The following is an 8,398-nucleotide window of genomic DNA, read 5'->3' on the forward strand; positions in this document are numbered from 1 at the left end:
TCACATAAAGCATGTCAGTGTATACAGGAGAAGAACGTAAAACATGACAATATGCTGCATATAATCATATCAAGATGAACAAGTATATACAATGTACTCAGGTAGACAAACATATACCACATGCTAAAATAACAAGCAGGTACCATGTGCTAAGGTAAACAAACATATATCATATGCTCAGACAGTCAAGGTAAGCTTCTAAATAAGTTGCCACATAAGCAAATAGACATGTTATCAAATCAAAACAAGTTATCAAGAAGCATTTAAACACGTAGAGTATGGCAAAACAAGCATGATATGCACCCAAAACCCGTCGTTCAAGGTATTCGAACCCGGACGCTTTAATACCACCTATGACGGCCCTGGAGATGAATCGAAGATTGATCCGATAACGGAGCTGAATATAGAAGCGAAAACAGAAAATAAGACCCTGGAGATGCAACGCATTTCTAAGAAGCCAAAGTGAGCTTCCATGAGGCCACGGATCTCAACAAGAACAATGCGGAAACGAATGATCAGAAAAAGACTAAACAGGCTCCCAGGGGCAAAATAGTCTTTTCACATGGAAACAACATCCTTGGGAATGTACATCATTCCTAAGACACATCCGTGACTTTCCATGAAGTCATGGAACTCAAAAGTAAGTAACGGAGCGAATTAAAAGAAAATTGGACAAATTTAACCCCAAGGGCAAAATGGTCATATCTAAAAATATGGATTCGGGTGCTACTGAGCATACCGCTGGAAAGATAACAAAAAATCAATCAAGATGGCCTCAAGATTCTCATGATTCAGAGTCAAGACGAAGCAGAAAAGGCAAAATAAGGAAAAACGAACAATTAAAGCTTCAAAGGCAAATTGGTAATTATCCAGCAAGATCCGAGCATAACCAAACACACCGTTGGATAGACGACGAAAAATTAGTCAAGTTCAAAAAGAAGATCGCTCAATTTGGAGTCCGGACGAGGGAGAAATGAGGATTTGAAAATGTGACGTCGAAGAGGCAAAGGGCTAAGGCATGATAACAGCCTTGGAAAAGCTGCCGTGTGATTTATCAACAACCTCTAGAACTAAGAGCAAAAATGGACATGAAGATAGCGTTTTTTAGAAAAACACAAAAAAGAAACCCCCCCTAAAATCTAGTTTTCTACCCGACTATTGTAGAAGAAAACAAAAAAAAAAAAAAAATGCACTAGGAAATGCCCAGAATGCCCCCAAGAAAATCAGGTCAAGAGGGTTAAAAACCTGATAAAATGCATAACTGAAAACTGAACTTCACGCAGAATTTCCGGTACTAGCACGACATTTTTTAGAAAAACACAAAGAAGAAACCCCCCCTAAAATCACATTTTCTAGAAAGAAAGAATTAAAACTGTTGCAAAATGCCCATAATGCCGTTAGATCAGATTATGCAGAAAATGTCAAAAATAAATCCATAGAGTGCTCATTTTGTGAAATATGACTCTAAACCTAAAAATGATCATGCACAGAAATGTAAATAGTGATTTTGAGCGCGCGGGAATGGCCCACGGCTCCTGAAAATGGCAGATACAAAATACGATCCCCTGACGGCCAAAAATGGCGAAAGTGAACTCGAAATGAAAATTTTCAAATTTGAAAATGCGTAATGAGGTCAAATGATCAATTTATCCTTGGCCACACTTCAAGAAAAATAGATGGGACCCGATGGAAGTGAAAAAATATAATTCCCACACCCGATGCAAACATAGTGAAGTTATGACTTGCCATTTTTCTAATTTTTTTTTATAATATAACTTGAAGTCAAAATTACATAAGATGCAAAATAATAGTCATTGGCCTCCGACCTCATCTCATACATGTTAAATACATTACAAAAGGTGTACATATGTACACATTACATATATGAAACCAAAGATACAAGTTTCGACATAAAAAACAATAAAAAGGCATTTCATGCTAACGCTTGCATGAAATGAAAACTTTTAGTCTAAAAGTCATCCCAAGCATGATATAAATCTCAAATCCAAGTCTTCTTACCTGAAACAGGTCGCATTTAGCAAAGGGTGAGTATCCTGTGGTACTCGTAGGGAATAAGCATGCATAGACCTAACATTTTACAATATTATGACCTTAAGGTTAAACAAGTCAAAGGGGCTAATGCCACCTAACGTCTATGTCAAAATGAGACTTTGGGATCATCCTAAATTACTTTAAAGTATTTCTAGCATAAACCACAATATTTACGCAGGTAAATAACATAGGAGCATATAGTGTAACGCAATAGAACATAGGTATCCAAAGTTGTCAAATTGTAACCTAGAATGCGTTAATAACCGAAACAGTTCATGCCACCTAGGATCTAAGTCAAGATAGTTATGTAGGATCATTCCATATGACACGAAAAGGTTTTAAATCATCAAGGAATGCAACACTTGGAATTTAAAGGATGAAATCAATGACACGAAAAGGTTCTTAAGTCTTCAAGGAATGGACACTTGAAACTTAAGGATGAAATCAATGAATCAAAAAGATTCTTAAGTCTTCAAGGAATGACACTTGAAACTTAAGGATAAAATCAATGACACGAAAAGACTCTTAAGTCTTCAAGGAATGACACTTGAAACTTAAGAAAATCAATGACACAAAAAGATTCTTAAGTCTTCAAGGAATAACACTTGAAACTTGATGAGTGCTCAAATATGACGCATTTTAACACCTAAGCTATGGTATTTTAGTCCATTCATATATCTTACTTTCATGTCTTAGATCCTTATTTGTGTTTTTGTCTATTTCAGGTTAATAAAGTTCAAACAGGCTAACAAGAGCCATTTAGCTCAGTTTTGGAGCTAAGGAGCAAAGTTGGAAAGAAGCCAAGAAAAATGCTCTAGGGGAACTTCGATCAATCGAAGAGGAATCCCGATCGATCGAAGTTATCTACAATCGATTGGAATAAGGCGGTGCCAGCTCAACCAATTAGATAAAGCCTGGAAGATATTTTCAAGCCACGTCAGCTTCGATCGATCGAAGCTAAGTGTTGGATCGATCGAGAATCTTCGGTCGATCAAAAATACTGCTGGCAGTGAGTTGTCTAATTCCCGAGCGCCCCGATTTCTACCTAACTTATGTAATTGCAAATTTCCTCCAATCAAATGTTGTAATTCTGACTTAGTCCTTACTCAAAGGAATATGTAGTTGATTTATTGAACAATTATTATATCATAAAAGGGAGATAGAAATATTACCAAATATAGAAATTTTTCCTATCTCTAGAACTAGGGTTTTTGGAGAAGAAAGCAAGGATGAAGATGATGATGCCAACCTCCAAGCTAGCCCTTGAGGGTTCTATGTCCACTATAATGAGTGTCTAAATCCTTCTCTTGGAGCTAGAGATAGCTACTAGGCTTGCTTCTCAAACCTAGCTTTTGTGCATTTTTTGAGATTTTAGTTGTAATAGATGTTTTGACGATGAAAAAATATAGATCTTGTGATTTCTACTTGATTTGTGTGGATTAATGCTTTTAATTGATCATTTAGCTCTAATTATATGTCTATGTATGCTAGAATTAATGTTCATGTTTTTATCTCTAGATTTAATGAAATTGATGCATGTCTATATGTGTTGATGATGTTAATCTAATGATGGTCAAAGCATGGTACTTAATGGAACACTCTTGTGATTTATTTGATGGTTCACACTTGTTTTTTGATAGATTGTATCACATCTCTAGTTTAATTAGTTTAATTTCATGTCTCTAGCCTAGTTGTAGTGTAATTGCTTCAATTTCTTAGGTAGGTAAACAATCCATTCTTATTTCTTGATGTTCCATACTTTTGAATACAAAGAGTGCATGTCTCTAGATATTTGTGTGTGCATTAATTGTGGTTTAATTGAATGGATAGTCTCATTTGATTGGTTGTGCTATTCATAAAAATTGGCTAGACAATATATGATTATTTGCCATCCATGCTTAGTTTCAATTGATGTCACACACACACAAGTTACAATTTAAATTTCTCCATTAATGTACAATTGCTAGTTTTTGGATGAAGTGAAGGTTAGTGGTGACTCTAAACCCCAAGACCTCTCTCCTATATCTTTTCCCTACTTTCTAGATTGCTCTCTTTTTACTTGCATTAATTTTAATTGCAATGTAGTTTAATTAAAGAATCACCAATCATCTTTGATCATTCGACTTACTAATTCAACATTAATTTTCATCACAAATACACCTCATTTCCCTTAGGACGATCCCTACTTACTCTAGCTATATTTTTAGTTGGAAGTGGTAGTGGTATTTTATAAATTTAAACTTGGCCACACTACACACTTTTGCATGCAATTTGGGTTCCTCAACAAGCACAGACCAAGTTTTGGCGCCGTTGTCAGAGATTGGCACCGTCGTATTTGGAAATTAATTAAGAATTAGTACTCTTTTGATCTTATCTATATTTTAATTTTATTTTAGTTACTTATTGTGTTTGATTTTCATTGACTAGGTGAACTGAGTGAAAAATGGTGAAGCAAAAGGATTCTAAAGCAAAGAAGTAAAAGAAGCCAAGCAAAGCTAAGCAAGAGCATAAAAAGCTCAAAAATAAAAAATGTAAAGCAAAGCAAGGCAAAGAAAAAAAAATTTTGAAAAATCATTTGAAGTTGCTTAAGGACCTTTTGTGAGCTTCTCTAAACTCTATCTCTAGTTAGATCGTGAGCCCGCGTAGAGGCAAGTTTTTACTTTCATAGATAAATCATGAGCCCGCGTAGAGGCAATTTAATTTTTCTTTCATATTGTTCAAAACATGGGAGCGTGGGATCATTTTATGTGAAGGATTGTTGATTATTGATTTGTTACAGATGAGAAGTGATTACTACTTACTTGTTGCTTGTTTATGTGTTGTTTGTGCATGCATGGTCATAGGTCGTTAAATCCTACTCTTGTCCTACTTAATTTGAGTCTTAAACCCATTGTTCGTAATTCTAAGGGAAGGGGTAATTCTAGTCATTCCATTTCATTAATGGAAGACATTAATAAGGACCGTGTGGAGGACCTTGGTCACATAGACCAACAAGGTATCCTCCACCCTAATATGCATCATGACAACATTCAAGTACCATTAGGCATGCCAAGACATTTCATTCCACCACAACAATAAGGCCAAGTTCCATTGGGAATGCCTCGGCCAATTTTTGCTCCACAACCTCCCATTATTCAAGGCAACCAAGGTGCTTATGTAGCACCTCCAATTGTGAATCCTCCTCTTGTTTTGCGTGATTATTAAGTGCCAGATGAATATAATGCACCTACATGCATTCAATTGCCCCCATTTAGAGCACATCATTATGAAATTAAACCGCAAACTATTCAAATGCTTCCTAACTATTATGGACTTTTAAGTGAAGAACCTTACAAGCATTTGGATGAGTTCTTGAAGTATGTTCCACCGTGAAATACACGGATATGCCGGAAGAGGTTTTGAGATTAAAACTTTGTTTTTTCACCCTTAGAGATAAGGCAAAATATTGGTTCAACCATCTTAGGCCTTTTTCGATAACTTCTTGGGCGGAAATGCAACAAGAGTTCTTGAAAAAATACTATCTGGTTTCAAAGACCAATGCAATGAGAACTTCAATTAGAGAATATTCTCAAGGGGATAGGGAATTGTTTCATGAGGCATGGGAAAGATTTAATGATTTGCATAGGAAGTGTCCACATCATGACATGCCTAAATGGCAATTAGTTCAATACTTCTTTAAAAGTTTGACGGATAATCACAAGGGTATGGTTGATGCATCGATGAGTGGTTCTTATCTTGATAAGCATGAAAATAATGTTTGGCGTCTTTATGAAAGCATGAGTGAGAATTCAATGCATCGATCTTTTTCATTTAAAAATGGTAGAAATGTAGGTGGAAGGAAGAATGTCGGCTTATATCAAGTTGACAATTCCAATGACATAGCCGCCGAAGTTCAGTCTTTAATTCAAAGGTTTGATCAACCAAAATTTGGTAAATCAAGTATCTTCCTCCCTTAATCATGTTCATCATCTATCTAATGAATCATGCATGACTTGTTCTAGTGTTTTACATTCTACTTCCAATTATCCCCATGGACATGTGCAAAGTGAGCATTATGAACAACTAAATGCCACATTTGTTAACCAAGGGAAAAATCCCTATGGCACACATTACAATCCCGGGTGGAGGAACCATCCAAACTTCTCTTGGAAAAGCCAAGGGAAAGGCTCAAACCCTCTCTAAGGTGGTTTTCAAGGCAAGTATGTTCCACCCCCAATGCAAAGCCAAGGTTCCTAAGGTTTTAGATCATCTTTTCAATCTTCACAAGGAAACCAATTTTTTAACTCTAATTTTCCTAATCAATCATCTTATTCTCAAGGAAATTCTAGGAGTCCAGCTTTTAAGGAAAAAGTGTTGAACGCTTTGGGTACTTTGGAGGCAAATACCCAATTGTTTCATTGTCATTCCCAATCCATTGCAAAGCTAGAAATCCAATTCGGGAAAATAACAAGCACATTGAATGCTAGGGAAAAAGGGAAAATGCCTTTGAATCCACCAAAGCAACAATTTGTTATGGAGACCAATTCCTCATCAAAAAGTCCCAAAATTGAATGTATTAATGCAGTGACGACCTTGAGAAGTGGAAAATTTGTTGACAATCAAGTTGGAGTTCACAATGAAGAGAGTGAACCGGTGCAACCAAAAGTTAACACCCGTCCCGTTTCACATCCTATTCCTCCTTCATTGCATGCGCATGAACCTTTTGTTTAAAAAGTTTTGAAAGATGATTTGAAAAATTCTTGTGTTGGAAGTGATTCTGAAAAAGTTTTTAAAAAAGAGTTTGAGCCAAAAACTCCATTTCTGAATGCCTTAAAAAGATCCATTTCTCTTGAAAAGCAAAAGACCATGGGTAATGAAATAATTGAAATGTTTAGGCAAGTGACGATAAATCTTTCCCTCTTGGATGCAATTAAACAAATTCCAGCTTATGCCAAATTTTTGAAAGGTCTTTGCACCCAAAAGAGGAAGAACAAAAGCCAATCACCAAAGAAAGTGGTTTTAATCGAGCAAGTGAGCTTAATATTCAAACATAACACTCTTCCAAAATTTAAGGACCCCGGTTCACCTACTACTTCTTGCATCATTGGTGACCATGTCATTAACCGGGCTCTTCTAGATTTAGGAGCAAGTGTTAACCGTCTTCTGTATTCGGTGTATGTTCAATTGGGCTTAGGAGACCTAAAACCAATGTCGGTAGTTTTGCAATTAGCCGATCGATCCATCAAAAAGCCCAGGGGTATTATTGAGGACGTGTTAATTAAAATTGATAATTTTTTTCCCAGTCGATTTCGTTGTCATTAACACGGAACTGGTCCCAAATCCCAGGAGCCGAATTCCTGTTATCCTTGGCCGTCCCTTCTTGGCAACCGCAAATGCCAACATCAATTGTAGGACAGGGATAATGAAAATTTCATTTGGGCATATGAAGGTGAAATTGAACATATTTAATCCAACCCCGAGTTCAATGGACAAGCATGAAGAAGTGTGCGTTGTGGAGAAGTGTCTTGAAAATGAAATTAAAAAAGTTGAGTCTTTGCTTGAGGTTGAAAACTTTAATGATTTGTCTTCAAAAATGATTTCAAGGAAGAAAGTTTTAAAAACAAGTGTTGAAAGGGCATGGAAGCCCAAGAGTTGCATTGACAAAGGACCATCAATCTCCTTTGAATCAAATCCAACAAGTTCTTTAGGGAACAATTTGTTGGGTGGGATTTAAAAGGCCATTCACCCCGTCAATAAGGGGATGCCCAACAAGATTTTGATCCGGGTTAAAAGAACCCAACTTCTTGCTAGACAAGTTAAAGACTAGTGCATTTCGTAAGGTTTGACAACCATGTTCCTCCCTTATTTCTGTTTTTACATGTTCTTGCGTCGTCTAGATATGAGTTGCATTGAAAAATCCAACTTGAGAGCCATTTTCTGCATTTTGAGTACTGCTAGTGAGGTTTCGATCGATCGAATCACCTAGGTTGAGGACCTTTCAAATTCCATTTCGATTGATCAAAGGCAATTTCAATTGATCGAAATCCATTTTGGATCGATCGAAGTTAAGGGTTCAATCAATCGAAGTACTTCGATCGATCGAAAATGCGTCATTTAAATTTTTCGGAAATCCTTTTGGCCGTTCAAGTTCCAGACTTTATTTTTATTTTATTTCTTTTCCTTTTTCTCCCTATTTTCCTTTTATTTTTATTTTTCTTTTTCTTTTTCTATTTTTCTTTTCTTCCCCCCTATTCATCTGTAATGACCCGGTCATTTTCCTTCCTTTCATTTCTCTCAGATTTTCACGGATATTTTTTTTCCGTTGTTCTTTTCCTTTCTGAGCTCAGTTTTTCATCCAATAGTATCA

Source organism: Cornus florida, unplaced genomic scaffold, assembly GCF_030987335.1.
Source record: "Cornus florida cultivar Cherokee Brave unplaced genomic scaffold, ASM3098733v1 CherokeeBrave_3.0.0_Hap2_Chr09, whole genome shotgun sequence".
Lineage (NCBI taxonomy): Eukaryota > Viridiplantae > Streptophyta > Magnoliopsida > Cornales > Cornaceae > Cornus > Cornus florida.